The sequence below is a fragment of the Nerophis ophidion genome, linkage group LG05 (assembly GCF_033978795.1).
Source record: "Nerophis ophidion isolate RoL-2023_Sa linkage group LG05, RoL_Noph_v1.0, whole genome shotgun sequence".
Classification (NCBI taxonomy): Eukaryota; Metazoa; Chordata; class Actinopteri; order Syngnathiformes; family Syngnathidae; genus Nerophis; species Nerophis ophidion.
Window position 1 is genome coordinate 61,807,418 of NC_084615.1, and position 18,467 is coordinate 61,825,884.

The 18,467-nt window shown below is 43.5% G+C and overlaps 1 long non-coding RNA gene across 1 annotated transcript in view; it reads left to right on the forward strand.

Annotated features, from left to right (window-relative positions):
• LOC133553473 (uncharacterized) overlaps positions 1 to 18,467 on the forward strand; it is a 54,602-nt gene that overhangs the window by 1,070 nt on the left and 35,065 nt on the right. Inside the window, exon 2 of the long non-coding RNA XR_009806922.1 lies at positions 10,965 to 11,090. This is a non-coding gene — a long non-coding RNA (uncharacterized LOC133553473). The remainder of the gene's footprint in view (positions 1 to 10,964; positions 11,091 to 18,467) is intronic.

Consider the following 18,467-nt stretch of genomic DNA (forward strand, 5'->3'; position numbering starts at 1 on the left):
CTTAATCAGGAAAAATTACTAATGATGTTCCATAAATTCTTTTTAAAAATGTTTTAAAACGATTCGAATTAGCTAGTTTTTCTCTTCATTTTTTTCGGTTGAATTTTAAAGAGTCGAAATTGAAGATAAACTATGTTTCAAAATTTAATTTTCATTTTTTACCTGTTTTCTCCTCCTTTAAACCATTCAATTAAGTGTTTTTCTCATCATTTATTCTCTAAAAAACCCTTCCGTAAAAGGAAAAAAAATGTACGACGGAATGACAGACAGAAATGGCCATTTCTATATATATATATATATATATATATATATATATATATATATATATATGTATATATATATGTGTATTTATTAAAGGTAAATTGAGCAAATTGGCTATTTCTGGCAATTTATTTAAGTGTGTATCAAACTGGTAGCCCTTCGCATTAATCAGTACCCAAGAAGTAGCTCTTGGTTTCAAAAAGGTTGGTGACCCCTTAAACTACCCATTGCTCGTCTTAAGTCTGAGCGCAAAGAAGCATGGCAGCCCTTCCTGGACTTCTTTTACAAGTTCCTTTCTAGTTCGTGGGTATAAAGACAAGTCAAGCTGAGGCTCCCTTAGTGGCTCAGCTTGATAACGTATAGTCGTTTACTGCCAGCTGGAAGACGTTGATGTCCTTATGGTAAGGCTAATGGTGACGCTACTAATTGAGTGTCATCATTATCAGGAGCTGTCCGCCATCTTTGGTGCTGATATAACTAAACTTAAAGGCCTACTGAAATGAGATTTTCTTATTTAAACGGGGATAGCAGGTCCATTCTATGTGTCATACTTGATCATTTCGCGATATCGCCATATTTTTGCTGAAAGGATTTAGTAGAGAACATCCACGATAAAGTTCACAACTTTCGGTGCTAAGACAAAAGCCCTGCCTCTACCGTAAGTGGCAGACGATGAAGTCACATGTTGATGGCTCCTCACATATTCACATTGTTTATAATGGGAGCCTTCAACAAAAAGTGCTATTCAGACCGAGAAAACGACAATTTCCCCATTAATTTGAGCGAGGATGAAAGATTTGTGTTTGAGGATATTGATAGCGACGGACTAGAAAGAAAAAAAAATCAAGTAAAAAAAAAAAACGCGATTGCATTGGGACGGATTCAGATGTTTTTAGACACATTTACTAGGATAATTCTGGGAAATCCCTTATCTTTCTATTGTGTTGCTAGTGTTTTACTGAGTTTAATAGTACCTGATAGTTGGAAGGGTGTATCCACGGGTGTCTTGAGGCCAGTGTCTGATGGAAGTCGACGGCAGCTGTATGTACGGCTCAAGCTCAGCTGATCTCTCGTCAGTGGCTACTTTTTACCACAATTTTCTCACCGAAAACTGCTGGTTGACATTTGGTCGGGATCCATGTTTGCTTGACCGCTTTGATCCATAGTAAAGCTTCACCTCCGGGAATTTTAAACAAGGAATCACCATGTGTTTGTGTGGCTAAAGGCTAAACCTTCCCAACCCCATCTTTCTACTTTGACTTCTCCATTATTAATTGAACAAATTGCAAAAGATTCAGCAACACAGATGTCCAAATACTGTGTGATTATGCGGTTAAAGCAGACGACTTTTAGCTGTGTGTGTGTGCAGCGCTAATATGTCCTAACAGTCCGTGACGCCACGCGTACACGTCATCATTCCACGACGTTTTCAACAAGAAACTCCTGGGAAATTTAAAATTGCAATTTAGTAAACTAAAAAGGCCGTATTGGCATGTGTTGCAATGTTAAGATTTCATCATTAATATATAAACTATCAGACTGCGTGGTCGGTAGTAGTGGGTTTCAGTAAGCCTTTAAAAAGCTAACTGTCCACGTGACATTATAGCTGACTAAACCAAATGTTTTTTATGGTAACGCTCTAGTATGAGGAACATATTCACCATTAATTAGTTGCTTATTAAAGTAACAAAGACTTAATTTAGAGTTATTTGGACACTAGGGGAACCTATAAGGGTTAGGGTTAGGTTTAGGCTTAGGATTCGGGTTACGGTTACTAATAAGCAATAATTCTGAGGTTATTGAAGGAAGGCTTTTAGTTAATGGCTTACTGGTTGTATAACAGAATAAGACATTAATTCGTACTTTATAATGACTATTTAAGAACCAATATGTTACTAATTTGCATGTTCCCCATACTAAAGTGTTATCATTTATATTCCTAATACAGGAGAGCCTGGCTTGTAGAGCAAGTTCTGGTCCTACCATTTGATACATTGTACAAACCCCGTTTCCATATGAGTTGGGAAATTGTGTTAGATGTAAATATAAACGGAATACAATGATTTCCAAATCATTTTCAACCCATATTCAGTTGAATATGCTACAAAGACAACATATTTGAAGTTAAAACTGATAAACATTTTTTTTTTGCAAATAATCATTAACTTTAGAATTTGATGCCAGCAACACGTGACAACGAAGTTCGGAAAGGTGGCAATAAATACTGATAAAGTTGAGGAATGCTAATCAAAACTTGTTTGGAACATCCCACAGGTGTGCAGGCTAATTGGGAACAGGTGGGTGCCATGATTGGGTATAAAAGCAGCTTCCTTGAAATGCTAAGTAATTCAAAAACAAGGATGGGGTGAGGGTCACCAATTTGTAAGCAAATTGTCGAACAGTTTTAGAACAACATTTCTCAACGAGATATTGCAAGGAAATTAGGGATTTTACCATTTGCGGTCCCTAAAATCTTAAAAAGGTTCAGGGAATCTGGAGAAATCACTGCACGTAATTATATATTATGGACCTTTGATACCTCAGGCGGTACTGCATCAAAAACCGGCATCAGTGTATAAAGGATATCACCACATAGGCTCAGGAACACTTCATAAAACCACTGTCAGTAACTACAGTTGGTCGCTACATCTGTAAGTGCAAGTTAAAACTCTATTATGCAAAGCGAAAGCCATTTATCAACAACACCCAGGAATGACGCCGGCTTCGCTGGGCCCGAGCTCATCCAAGATGGACTGATGCAAAGTGTTATATGGTCTGAAGAATCCACATTTCAAATTATATTTGGAAACTGTGGACGTGGTGTCCTCCGGAACAAAGAGGAAAATAACCATCCGGATTGTTATAGGCGCAAAGTTCAAAAGCCAGCATCTGTGATGGTATGGGGGTGTATTAGTGCCGAAGGCATGGGTAACTTACACATCTGTGAAGGCACCATTAATGCTGAATGGTCCATACAGGTTTTGGAGCAACATATGTTGTCATCCAAGCAACGTTATCATGGACGCCCCTGCTTATTTCAGCAAAAAAATGCCAAGCCACGTGTTACAACAGCGTTGCTTCGTAGTAAAAGAGTGCGGGTACTTTCCTGGCCTGCCTGCAGTCCGGACCTGTCTCCCATCGAAAATGTGTGGCGCAATATGAAGCGTAAAATACGACAGCAGAAGACCCCGGACTGTTGAACGACTGAAGCGCTACATAAAACAAGAATGGGAAAGAATTCCACTTTCAAAGCTTCAATAATTAGTTTCCTCAGTTCCCAAACGTTTATTGAGTGTTGTTAAAAGAAAATGTGGTGTAACACAGTGGTGAACATGCCCTTTCCCAACTACTTTGGCACATGTTGCAGCCATGAAATTGTAAGTTAATTATTATTTGTAAAAAAAAAACGTTTATGAGTTTGAACGCTCTGAGCTGCTACCTTACCGTGGTAGAGGAGTTTGCGTGTCCCAATGATCCTAGGAGTTATGTTGTCTGGGGGTTTTCATGCCCCCTGGTAGGGTCTCCCAAGACAAACAGGTCCTAGGTGAGTGATCAGACAAAGAGCAGCTCAAAGACTTCTATGGAATTACAACGAAATGAACCCAGATTTCCCTCGCCCGGACGTGGGTCACCGGGGCCCCGCTCTGGAGCCAGGCCCGGAGTTGGGGCACGATGGCGAGCGCCTGGTGGTCGGGCCTGTTCCCATGGGGCCCGGCCGGGCACAGCCCGAAGAGGCAACGTGGGTCATCCCTCCAATGGGCTCACCACTCATAGGAGGGGCCATAGAGGTCGGGTGCATTGTGAGCTGGGCGGCAGCCGAAGGCAGGGCACTTGGCGGTCCGATCCTCGGCTACAGAAGCTAGCTCTTGGGACGTGGAACGTCACCTCACTGGGGGGGAAGGAGCCTGAGCTAGTGCGCGAGGTAGAGAAGTTCCGGCTGGATATAGTCGGACTCACCTCGACGCACAGCAAGGGCTCTGGAACCAGTTCTCTCGAGAGGGACTGGACCCTCTTCCACTCTGGCGTTGGCGGCAGTGAGAGGCGACGGGCTGGGGTGGCAATTCTGGTTGCCCCCCGGCTCAAAGCCTGTACGTTTGAGTTCAACCCAGTGGACGAGAGGGTAGCTTCCCTTCGCCTTCGGGTGGGGGGACGGGTCCTGACTGTTGTTTGTGCTTACGCACCAAACAGAAGTTCAGAATACCCACCCTTTTTGGGTACACTTGAGGGAGTACTGGAAAGTGCTCCTCCGGGTGATTCTCTTGTCCTACTGGGAGACTTCAACGCTCATGTTGGCAACGACAGTGAAACCTGGAGAGGCGTGATTGGGAAGAATGGTCGCCCGGATCTAAACCCGAGTGGTGTTTTGTTATTGGACTTTTGTGCTCGTCACAGTTTGTCGATAACAAACACCATGTTCAAACATAAGGGTGTCCATATGTGCACTTGGCACCAGGACACCCTAGGCCGCAGTTCGATGATCGACTTTGTAGTTGTGTCATCGGATTTGCGGCCTTATGTTTTGGACACTCGGGTGAAGAGAGGGGCGGAGCTTTCTACCGATCACCACCTGGTGGTGAGTTGGCTGCGATGGTGGGGGAGGATGCCGGACAGACCTGGCAGGCCCAAACGCATTGTGAGGGTCTGCTGGGAACGTCTGGCAGAGTCTCCTGTCAGAGAGAGTTTCAATTCACACCTCCGGGAGAACTTTGAACATGTCACGAGGGAGGTGCGGGACATTGAGTCCGAGTGGACCATGTTCCGAACCTCTATTGTCGAGGCGGCTGATTGGAGCTGTGGCCGCAAGGTTGTTGGTGCCTGTCGTGGCGGTAATCCCAGAACCCGTTGGTGGACACCAGCAGTGAGGGATGCCGTCAAGCTGAAGAAGGAGTCCTATCGGGTTCTTTTGGCGCATAGGACTCCGGAGGCAGTGGACGGGTACCGACGGGCCAAGCGGTGTGCAGCTTTAGCGGTCGCGGAGGCAAAAACTCGGACATGGGAAGAGTTCGGGGAAGCCATGGAAAACGACTTCCGGACGGCTTCGAAGCGATTCTGGACCACCATACGGCGCCTCAGGAAGGGGAAGCAGTGCACTATCAACACCGTGTATGGTGCGGATGGTGTTCTGCTGACTTCGACTGCGGATGTTGTGGATCGGTGGAGGGAATACTTCGAAGACCTCCTCAATGCCACCAACACGTCTTTCTTTGAGGAAGCGGTGCCTGGGGAATCTGTGGTGGACTCTCCTATTTCTGCGGCTGAGGTCGCTGAGGTAGTTAAAAAGCTCCTCGACGGCAAGGCCCCGGGGGTGGATGAGATCCGCCCGGAGTTCCTTAAGGCTCTGGATGCTGTGGGGCTGTCTTGGTTGACAAGACTCTGCAGCATCGCGTGGACATCGGGGGCGGTACCTCTGGATTGGCAGACCGGGGTGGTGGTCCCTCTCTTTAAGAAGGGGGACCGGAGGGTGTGTTCCAACTATCGTGGGATCACACTCCTCAGCCTTCCCGGTAAGGTTTATTCAGGTGTACTGGAGAGGAGGCTTCGCCGGATAGTCGAACCTCGGATTCAGGAGGAACAGTGTGGTTTTCGTCCTGGTCGTGGAACTGTGGACCAGCTCTATACTCTCGGCAGGGTTTTTGAGGGTGCATGGGAGTTTGCCCAACCAGTCTACATGTGCTTTGTGGACTTGGAGAAGGCATTCGACCGTGTCCCTCGGGAAGTCCTGTGGGGAGTGCTCAGAGAGTATGGGGTATCGGAATGTCTTATTGTGGCAGTCCGCTCCCTGTATGATCAGTGTCAGAGCTTGGTCCGCATTGCTGGCAGTAAGTCGGACACGTTTCCAGTGAAGGTTGGACTCCGCCAAGGCTGTCCTTTGTCACCGATTCTGTTCATAACTTTTATGGACAGAATTTCTAGGCGCAGCCAAGGCGTTGAGGGGTTCCGGTTTGGTGGCCACGGGATTAGGTCTCTGCTTTTTGCAGATGATGTAGTCCTGATGGCTTCATCCGGCCGGGATCTTCAGCTCTCACTGGATCGGTTCGCAGCCGAGTGTGAAGCGACCGGAATGAGAATCAGCACCTCCAAGTCCGAGTCCATGGTTCTCGCCCGGAAAAGGGTGGAGTGCCATCTCCGGGTTGGGGAGGAGACCCTGCCCCAAGTGGAGGAGTTCAAGTACCTAGGAGTCTTGTTCACGAGTGGGGGAAGAGTGGATCGTGAGATCGACAGGCGGATCGGTGCGGCGTCTTCAGTAATGCGGACGTTGTATCGATCCGTTGTGGTGAAGAAGGAGCTGAGCCGGAAGGCAAAGCTCTCAATTTACCGGTCGATCTACGTTCCCATCCTCACCTATGGTCATGAGCTTTGGGTCATGACCGAAAGGATAAGATCACGGGTACAAGCGGCCGAAATGAGTTTCCTCCGCCGGGTGGCGGGGCTCTCCCTTAGAGATAGGGTGAGAAGCTCTGCCATCCGGGAGGAGCTCAACGTAAAGCCGCTGCTCCTCCACATCGAGAGGAGCCAGATGAGGTGGTTCGGGCATCTGGTCAGGATGCCACCCGAACGCCTCCCTAGGGATGTGTTTAGGGCACGTCCAGCTGGTAGGAGGCCACGGGGAAGACCCAGGACACGTTGGGAAGACTATGTCTCCCGGCTGGCCTGGGAACGCCTCGGGATCCCCCGGGAAGAGCTAGACGAAGTGGCTGGAGATAGGGAAGTCTGGGCTTCCCTGCTTAGGCTGCTGCCCCCGTGACCCGACCTCGGATAAGCGGAAGATGATGGATGGATGGATGGATGGATGGAGTTTGAACATCAAATATCTTGTCTTTGTAGTGCATTCAAATAGAATATGGGTTGAAAAGGAATTGCAAATCTTTGTATTCCGTTTATATTTACATACTTGAAAAACATGTTAACTCAAATGTATTAAGGATCCTGAGCCTGGGATTGAACTCAGGACTACTCAAGACCTTCATATTGTGAGGCAGATGCACTAACCCCTCTTCCCCCGTGAAGCCCCTATTTAGTTTTTGGTTTTTTTAAATAATTACAATGTTAATATGTTGAACTTAATGCAACTTAGATGGGCTCTAGCACCCCCCGCGGCCCTGACTGGGACAAGCGGTAGGAAATGGATGGATACTTTTGATTGATTTGATTTTGATACAGATTCTTTGGAACTGGCAGGTCAAAAACAATGTAAAATATTACGATATTAATCAATCATATTATTATTATTTTAATTGTTTTGCCATATCGCCCAGCCCTATAGGATCTGATAATCAGCTTGCAATAATCAATCAAAGCTTATTTATATAACCCTTAACCAAAAGTGCCTCAAAGGGCTTCCCAAACCATGACATTCTCGGATCTGAACCCACATCTCGGCACGAAAAAACTCAACCCAATGGAACAATAAGAAACCTTGAGTCAGGACCAGACTGAAGGTGCTGAAACACGTCAAACACAGCATCGGCAGCTTTTATATATCGTCAAGTATGAATGTCCATCCTTTGGGTGTTTTTGGCTGCATGCTACAGAGGCTGGCCGAGCTTGTGTGATGCGGACTGATGGTGATGCGGTCGGGCAATCAAGCAGGACAGATGTCTGTTTATGAATCTTTGATTTCATTTAATTCTAATTTGAGTCAAATGGTATAAAATTTGTTTCACATTAAAAAAAAGGCATCAACAAAGAAAAGTGAATACATAAAGTGACCCAGCTGGACTAGGGCAATATTCCCTCTCCATATCCTGACTCCCACTGTGCATTTCTGACATGGCCCTTTTGCTCGTCCCATCCCTTCAATACCACTGTATGACTGCAAATGTTCATACCAGTTCGCTATTTTCTGGCTTTTATACGTTTTACCATTTATTTATTTGGTACAAATATGCCACTGGTGGAACTGTGGACCAGCTCTATACTCTCGGCAGGGTTCTTGAGGGTGCATGGGAGTTTGCCCAACCAGTCTACATGTGCTTTGTGGACTTGGAGAAGGCATTCGACCGTGTCCCTCGGGAAGTCCTGTGGGGAGTGCTCAGAGAGTATGGGGTATCGGAATGTCTTATTGTGGCAGTCCGCTCCCTGTATGAGCAGTGTCAGAGCTTGGTCCGCATTGCTGGCAGTAAGTCGGACACGTTTCCAGTGAAGGTTGGACTCCGCCAAGGCTGCCCTTTGTCACCGATTCTGTTCATAACTTTTATGGACAGAATTTCTAGGCGCAGTCAAGGCGTTGAGGGGTTCCGGTTTGGTGGCCACGGGATTAGGTCTCTGCTTTTTGCAGATGATGTAGTCCTGATGGCTTCATCTGGCCGGGATCTTCAGCTCTCACTGGATCGGTTCGCAGCCGAGTGTGAAGCGACCGGAATGAGAATCAGCACCTCCAAGTCCGAGTCCATGGTTCTCGCCCGGAAAAGGGTGGAGTGCCATCTCCGGGTTGGGGAGGAGACCCTGCCCCAAGTGGAGGAGTTCAAGTACCTAGGAGTCTTGTTCACGAGTGGGGGAAGAGTGGATCGTGAGATCGACAGGCGGATCGGTGCGGCGTCTTCAGTAATGCGGACGTTGTATCGATCCGTTGTGGTGAAGAAGGAGCTGAGCCGGAAGGCAAAGCTCTCAATTTACCGGTCGATCTACGTTCCCATCCTCACCTATGGTCATGAGCTTTGGGTCATGACCGAAAGGATAAGATCTCGGGTACAAGCGGCCGAAATGAGTTTCCTCCGCCGGGTGGCGGGGCTCTCCCTTAGAGATAGGGTGAGAAGCTCTGCCATCCGGGGGGAGCTCAACGTAAAGCCGCTGCTCCTCCACATCGAGAGGAGCCAGATGAGGTGGTTCGGGCATCTGGTCAGGATGCCACCCGAACGCCTCCCTAGGGATGTGTTTAGGGCACGTCCAGCTGGTAGGAGGCCACGGGGAAGACCCAGGACACGTTGGAAAGACTATGTCTCCCGGCTGGCCTGGGAACGCCTCGGGATCCCCCGGGAAGAGCTAGACGAAGTGGCTGGAGATAGGGAAGTCTGGGCTTCCCTGCTTAGGCTGCTGCCCCCGCGACCCGACCTCGGATAAGCGGAAGATGATGGATGGATGGATGGATTATCCAGACAGGTGTGTGCCTTTACAATTCCTGTCCAATTAACGGAATACAGATGAAGCTATCGGCTGGGGACATCTCTGCGCTGCTGATCCGCCTCCGCTTGGGATGGTTTCCTGCTGGCTCGCTGCGGACGGGACTCTCGCTGCTCTGTTTGATCCGCTTTGGACTGGACTCTCGCAGCTATGTTGGATCCACTATGGATTGAACTTTCACAGTATCATGTTAGACCCGCTCGACTTCCATTGCTTTCGGCCCCCTAGAGGATGGGGTTGCCCACATATGTGGTCCTCTCCAAGGTTCTCATAGTCATCATTGTCACCGACGTCCCACTGGGTCATCATTGTCACTGACGTCCAACTGGTTGTGAGTTTTCCTTGCCCTTATGTGGGCCTACCGAGGATGTCGTAGTGGTTTGTGTTGTGGTTTGTGCAGCCCTTTGAGACACTAGTGATTTATGGCTATATAAATAATCATTGATTGATTGATTTATTGATTGATTGAATAATCTTAGACGATGCATCTGAGCTAAATTCCCAGCCTAATGGCAAAGTCTGTAAGTATACTTGTGTGTTTTCAGGGCATTGATCGCAACGAGACGGTTCAAGTTATCTTAGAAGACTTGCATGCTCCATTGTTTCCTGTTTAAGACTAGATAGGACAGCTCTAGCCTGATCTAATCTTTGTCCCACCTAGTCTTGAGCATGAACTGATAAAGAGGCATAACGTCTTTCTAGGACAACATACAGTCCAGACGCAATCAATTCAATGCCCTGGCCTGGATGAATGAGAATATTCCCAGACTTACAATGTCTACGTTATTATATGTTTACTGTTTTAAAAATGATTCCTCTTTTAATTGTATTGTGTTTATAATTTTGAAGGAGAAATTAAGTTATCAATTTTGGAATAAGGCTGTAACACAAGATGTGGAAAAAGTGTTATGAATAATGATGCACATTTGCATTTTGATACAACCTACACATGTCATTAAACGACAGTTTTGTGGAACAAAACAAGTTTTACTAATTCAAAAGATAAACTAACTTGCCAGAAAATCATCCCACTTCGTAATATCGTGGTCACCTTGTTTAGCTAAATGATGGAGACAAAATGCAGTACTACAAACAATTTACTATCATGCAAGTCATAGATCAGTATTTGATATTGATTTGCATTGATGCCTCATCCAAGGACAGAGCTAACTTCTACACAGCCATGGTGAGTTCTTGTACATAGCGCTCACATTTGATGACTGGTGGGGGAAGTTACCGGTAGTTAGGAGGGATTAATGGTTAAGTGGAGGGGGCATGCATTCTCTGTGCCCAATGGACCTGGCGCTGTGCCCCAGGACAGACAGATCCATTCTGTCCTCACCAGTCCAGCCCTCTGATCTGGTTGGGATTGAACATTTGTAGGTACATTATCTACTGCACAGGGATGAAAAATAAAGCCGACACAACGTGCACCCTGTCCAATTCAAGCAAGGCCTTCTTTGTTTCGTGTGAGTGGGTCTTTTTGTGACAAGATGAGCTGCTACGTATTTCACTAAAATGCAGCACTCCGAGAATATTGTTCATGTTATGATTTTTAATATTTCATGTGTGTGTGTTTATAGTCTTTGGCTTATGGCGTGCGCAATAGAGATGTGTACCTGGCCTCCGATGAAAGCACATTCTGCCTGGTCCACTCGACTTGACTCTGCTCCACTTCATTGAATCAGTGGTGCTGAATGAAACAAAAAGTGAGTATTCTTCCAAATTCAAGACATGTACGCCATTATTAATTTCACCAAATGCCCAAACAATGTTTAAAACAACGGTCAAAATCCACATTTTAATGCAGGGTTGATGTTCTTACATTATAAACAGCTCACTATGGTTTCTGTCAACGGTGACTTGTCAGAAGGATGTTGTCAAGTCTATAATGAAAGTCTTCAATTGTGAACTAATACAAATATTCATCTGCGGTGTAAATAAAAACCAGTCCACAGTCCATAAACATTCATGTTAGGTAAATTGGAGACTTCAAATAAAGTGTAAATAGCTGTTTTGATATGCATCATGAAAAACAGCCCTTTACTTTTTCAACATTTTATGTTACAACCTTAGTCTTAGTAAGGCTGTAAAATACTTATGTACATGTGATTTATTACGGTAATGTGCGATCAGGGGGAGTCATCACTTCCTGAAGGTTTTATTAAAATCTGGTCATGTTTTTTCTGTGTTTTGTTGATTACTAATTAACTCACAAACCTGTAAACTGATGTATCTTCCTTATAAGTTCAATCTTTTTTTAACATTCTTTTCATTAAAAATTGCCGAATTCGCACATTTATTGATCAATACGGGGCAGAAACCAGAAATTGGGCTGCCTGAGTCGACCTATATACCCTGTGATTGTGCAGTCTTTCATGAACTGGCCAATAATGTTTACAAAAATATTTATTACACAGCATGACTTTGTACAGCCACAGATCCACTATTAACCACTAATATCACAGCCAAAATGAAAGCTTGTTCCCATAGGCACCATAAACTGTTAATAATCTTTAGACAAAAGTGTATATTATATATACTATTATATATATAGTATTTATATAGGTGTGTGTGTGTGTGTGTGTGTGTGTGTGTGTGTGTGTGTGTGTGTGTGTGTGTGTGTGTGTGTGTGCGTGTGTGTGTGTGTGTGATGGATATGTGTGTATTTTGGGTATATGCATGTGTGTATGTATGTGATTGTGTGTGTATATGTATATATATATATATATATATGTATATATATATAAATTGTATATATGTGTGTGTACTTATGTATATATGTAAGTGTGTGAATTTAAGTGTATTATATATAGACAATATATAGCAGCAACCACTGAATTGAAATATATTATATATATAATTGTATTATATATTATATATATATATATATATATTGTATATGTATAGGGGTGGGACCCAATAAGTTTACTTCTTCTCACTCCCCTTTGAGCCAATCTTGACATCTACAAAATATTAGTAACTAATGTATCTATATATTTCTTTTGTATTTTATGTCATTATCTTGTTTTGTTTGCATGGCTCAAAATAAACCTTTCATTCATTCATTCATTGTAAGTGTGACATAAATATTTTTGCTAATCAGACAAACAGCAGAGAAATGTCATACTGCGAGGCTTAACCAACAAACAGGTGTAGAGCCACACTAATTGGCATCACTTACACATACACACTGGACTTCCATCAGACAGTGGTACATTGGCTTGGGAGTGCCCCACCGCACAGAATTTTTGATATACGAGCCGCCTGTCTGCTAATTGTTTGCTTTAAATTGTCAGAAATGTTGGTGATGAGCCAACTTCAGATACCTCCCCAATATTAATTGACGTGGTGAATGCTCAAGTGAACCCTGTTCGATCCAACCAAAACATCCGGCGTCTCACTGGCTAGCATTAACTAATAGCTACAGACAAAACTGTATTTGTCTAAACATGATAATGAAAAAAGTGAGTGTGAAGAACAGTTATGAGAAGAAGTGGATGATATTCATTGAATCAAAGAAAAACAATGTTAAACAACATGACTGAGGTGTGTGTGTAGCTGACTTGGCAAAGCTGTCAAGGCACAGCACTTTAGAATCTGCACGATACTGAAAAAGAAAGAGTTGATAGAGGTGGAGATACCGTAAAAGTCTGCTTTCCAAGGTAAATACTGTAGAATATTACTACATGACTCTATAAAACTATTGTAGTTATTTGTTGTACATTTTATTAGAAGTCTTGTATTTTCAATACAATATTTGTTATTTAATAGTTTGTTACATGTTAAAATTGTGGTGTTTTGTCGGGACCGAGAACAGAATAAATGTATTTCAATAAGCAAGACTGATTTGAGATACAGTAATACCTCAACTTACGATCGTAATTGGTTCTATGACAGAGTTTGTTACTCAAAACTCTTGTATCTTAACTTCAACGCTCCCCATTAAAATTAATTTAAATCAATTTACTCAGTGCATGCTCCTTCCAAAAGCACAAACATTTTAGCATGAAACATGGCCTTAAAAAAATACAACAAAGACATTAGACATAAGAAATATTGTATAGAACAATACAATACCAACAACAACTGTACAGTAGTTTTATGAAATAATGTAGTAAAAATAATGTACATCATTTACCTTTGAGAGTGGAATTCTATGGTATCTCTTCAAGCTTATTCTCCATGGAACACCCCTCTGGCAGATTCTCCATATTTTCATGGATAACTGTTTATCGATATGTTTCTACCCTCACCTATGGTCTTAAGCTCTTTTGCATTGAGAGGAGCTAGTTAATGTGGCTTGAGCATCTAGTTCAGATGCCTCCTGGACACCTCCCTGGTGAGGTGTTTCGTGCATGCCATATAGGCGAAAGGAGGCCCAGGGGTAGCATCAGTATTTTTGGTTTGGTTTGGTTTGTTCGAAGAAAAAAAAATGACGTTGAATGAATTGATTAACATGGACCCCGACTTAAACAAGTTGAAAAACTTATTCGAGTGTTACCATTTAGTGGTCAATTGTAAGGGAATATGTACTGAACTGTGCAATCTACTAATAAAAGTATCAATCAATCAATCAATCAATCAATCAATCCATGCATTTGAAGTTGCATAACCACATAATCTGTCTTGATTTAAAAGTTAAGTGTTCACACTGAGAATCGACACAACATTTTTTTTAAACCACATTTACACACCTCTCTGTAGCAATAACAACCCGCCACACTCATTGTTTATTGCATTTAAGTCGTTTGTTGGCAGATTTTTCAATTTAAATGAACACTCTGCAAAAATTCTGGATATAAATGAATCATATGTCTCTCACATTACAGTAACTAGTGGTTAAGAAGTGTAATTTACACCCACAAAAAATGTTCCTTGTGTTTCGAGGGATATGTTTGGATCCATTCAGTACTTGTGGTGGAAGCATTATAACATGTCAGGTTTCCAGTATATTAAAAATACGTGTTACAATGGTTGTGTGGAAAAGTGGGGGAAAGTGTATAATAAATGATTATCTCCTGTTTCAAATAACTTTGCAAAAAGTGCCATGATGCCATTTTAAATAAAAACTATGCAGCCAAATAATTTCAGCCCTCTAACCTTTAAATTTAACTGATTTGTCAAGGTTTTAAACAATGCAGAAAATCTTTTTTTTTTTCGTCAAGGCGGAGTCTGAGATTAAAGTATAACAATAGGCCGAGAGACCGCTCATATCTGGTAAGATCTAGTACTCGTAAGTCAAAATACCACTGTACGAATATTTTGGGTTACGAGCAGCATCACAGAATGAATGCAACTTGTTGTATTCTGTTGTTGTAACAAGTAAATGGAAAAAATATACCCACTTTAAAAAGTTGATATGCTGTGTTATATATTGCTGCCCCAAGCTATTTTTCATTATTCGAAAAGGGAAGAGTGTGCTTTTTTTGACAGTAAAGCTTGTATTGGACAGCGCCAGCGGTAGTATCTCCGTTTTTCTGGAGATACTGTGGCCAAGTTGCTCAGTAGCAATTTGCCTAATCACGCCTCAGTCCAGTTATCAGATAAATACCTTCGACTTCTCCTTCCAGTTGCAAAGTTTTACTGTCCTAAAGGCACCTCTTGACCTGACCTTTTACAGAATATTTTAGAAGAATATTTGAAGATTAGGTCTGATCCAGGACATTCAAAGAAAAAAACGACAGAATGTTCTGCTCCATATTATCGATTCTTCCTCGCGTATTCATTTTTGTTGATCTTAGTCTAACAGACGCAGCATTCAGCAGATCACCTTGCACCTGCACTTCTCCAAACATAATTTTCACAGATAGATATATGTAATAAATAGGGTCATGTCGTTGAAAAGTGCTCGTAGGAGCCATCAGACAATATGTCGAGGCTTGAAACGCTTCAGTCATAACACCTGCATAAAGATAGACATCTTTACCAGCAACCCCACTTTTATGGCTCATTTATGTGGCAACAAACTTGACATCTGAACGACTAAACGATGCAGCAGCATTGCCATAAATGTAATGATGAGCCATTTTGATTTCTGTGATTTTTTTCTGACCTGCTGTCTTTATTCCGTTGTTCCAGGTGGGGTTACAATCTGAGTTTTTGTTAGATGGTCATTTAATATTTGAGCAGTGTCATTCACTTTGGTGGTGGCGAGCACTCACATAGCAATCAATATTCCAGATTTCCAATGCCGGCTTTAAAATGTGTCAAATCCTGGTTATTACCAGTGTTATCAACGTCATTATGGTTGCCATGTGTTTTACGACGCCCACCTCTTATCTGTGACTTTATTGGCCATTGGAATGCGTTTGCAGCGATACACAGGGTACATGGGTAACCGCGTAAACATGGTTTTCACTTTTCATTTCCTGGTTCTGCATTCAGATGTCATCAAATCTGCCACTGAAATGTATTTTTAGAAATACAAACAAACATTGGAAACTAACTTGGAACCTTATTATTTTAAGCCACCTGACATCTTCACAGAGAAGGTGAGATAGGTAAGATTCATGTGTGTGTCGACATGACTCCAGTTTGTTGTTTTAACCAAAATGAGGGGGCAAACACTTACATTCAATGAAGTCTGGCCCTCTGGAGATTTGTTTCCTTATGGGATAAATCTTGTTTTTTAGTGTTCACGGCAGATGGCTGAGTGGTGGTGAGTGGTTGTGGATGGAATGGCCCATGGTGGCTGTGGGGTTGTTGTATGGACAGGTGTATGTTGTGGACAACATACAGCAGTTTATTGATGGTATTTTCAATACACAGAGATACAGTGACACATTTTGAGGCCCATTGTTGTGCCATCCATTCAAAATCAGAACCAGAATCAGAAATACTTTATTAATCCCCTCAGGGAAATTAAGATTTTTAGCACAATCCCATTCAAGATCAGACAAACCGGATCGCTGACGGGTGTGGCAACTTCCGGCGCCCCTTACAAAAAAGGTGAGAAACAGGTCAATGCTGGGGATTGGGGGAGGGGTTTAGGAAGAAAAAAAAATAGACTAAGCCAGGGCCCCTGGAGAGGGGGTCCAGATTGAGGCCAAGAAAAAAAACTCACAGCCATAGCACACATAAACATGTGTAAGAGGGAAACATCAAAGAACACAAAGGACATTAAAGACATTAAAAGAGCAGAGCTGATGCAACCAGCCACTACTACACACAGCCACAAAAGTTAAAAAAACAACAACAACAAAAAACATATACACTGTGGTGGCCTCGGTGGTGGTCCACGCCATCGTCTGCTGAGGTGGGGGGGAGCATGGCCGGAGACAGGAGCAGACCCAACAAAGCAACCAAGAAAGCCGACTCCACCCTCGGTCGCCCACTAACTCTCGGCCAGTGTCCAGTTCGCATGGATGAGCAAGCATACGTCTTACCGAGTTGTCTGATACACGCTCATTGAGCCGAAACACTGTGAAGCTTGTCCGTTCCGGTGTTCAGCACCAGCTCCGCTGCCCTGCCTCTTCATCCACATCTACTCCAGTCTCTCCAAATGGACTCCAGTGTGGCAGAGACCCAGTAGCTGGTCTCCATGGCTAAAAGGCTCCCAGGTGGCATATCCAGAAGTTGACAAAAAACACTGCAGAAGTCACAAAAATGCCACCCCTTGTCGCTCAGTCAAAAGGGTCCCGAACCAAAAGGCAAAATAACCTCACATGAAAACAAGAGGGAAATATCAGAAAGACAAAAAGATGACACAAGAGCACAGAGCTCCTGCCAACACCAGCCACTACAGCGGTTCCATGATGAAAATCATGGAACATGGAGAGAACACTTGTGAATGTCATTGAAATCTTTTACATTTGGAAAAAGGCTGTATCAATCCAGGCCGCACTAGATGTTGTATGCCGTCATGGTGGTAGTTTGTACGCACATTGCGCAACAGCTTATTCTTCCTGGCTGGTTGTGAATAGCGTTGAAGGCCGGAAAAGGGACCTAGGACCTTCTCGCTGTGAGGCACAAGCGATATCCACTTCTCCACCGTGCTGCTCAAGAGGAAAACTTAGTTTCACTTATTTAGTGTATCCACCCTGATGTTATCTGTGATCATGATTTTTTTTTTCTACATTTAAAACACTTGCTTGTGGTCTACGTCGGTGGTCCTCAAACTTTTTTTCACCACCGACCGATTTATTGTTGGCAAATCATTTTCAGGGACCGGCTTTGCCACTTGTGCCAGATAAATACGGCAAAAATAAGTGCATGAAAAATACAAGGCACTATAACGCTGAATTAGTGGGAGCCCTGAGTTTGTTTCTTTGCAATGGGATGCGGATGGAAATCAGCCTTTGGCTACAATCTGTCACATCTATATTTTGTATGTTCATTAATGTGCATTGTATCATGTCACAAAGTTAGAACAAATATAACAAATGGCAACTTCCTATGAGGAGTTTTACTGGGGTTAGGGCTAGGGTTAGGATTAACCCTATAAACAAGTTTAGTGGTGTGTTTAGTGGGACAGGAGAAAGTTAAGTCGGAGAAAATGCATCCATCCACCCACCCATTTCCTACCGCTTGTGCCTTTTCGGGGTTGCGGGGGGTGCTGGAGCCTATCTCAGCTGCATTCGGGTGGAAGGTGGGGTACACCCTAGAAAAGTCGTCACCTCATCACAGGGCCGACACAGATAGACAGACAACATTCATACACTAGGGCCAATGTAGTGTTGCCAATCAACCTATCCCCAGGTGTATGTCGTTAGAGGTGGGAGGAAGACGGAGTACCGGAGGGAAGAAAATACAATCGTTGATAAATTATGTAATGTTTCTCTGTGGACTGGTAGCAAATGCGGACTGGTCGTTGGGGACCACTGGTCTAGTAACACAGTGACTCTCAAACTGTGCTGTATGTACCACTAGTAGTATGCCAAAACATCACTTGATTAAGGTATAGTGATTTATTTTCCTATATTCAAACAGTGTTACTATTCAAACTGCGTCTAATGTTACAGTGGCCCAAAACATATTTTAAAAACTTGTTAACCCCCCCGGACTTTTTCTAATGAATACTTAGGCCTACTACACTGTGTTTTCTGAGGTGGTACTTGGTGAAAAACGTTTGAAAATCACTGAAA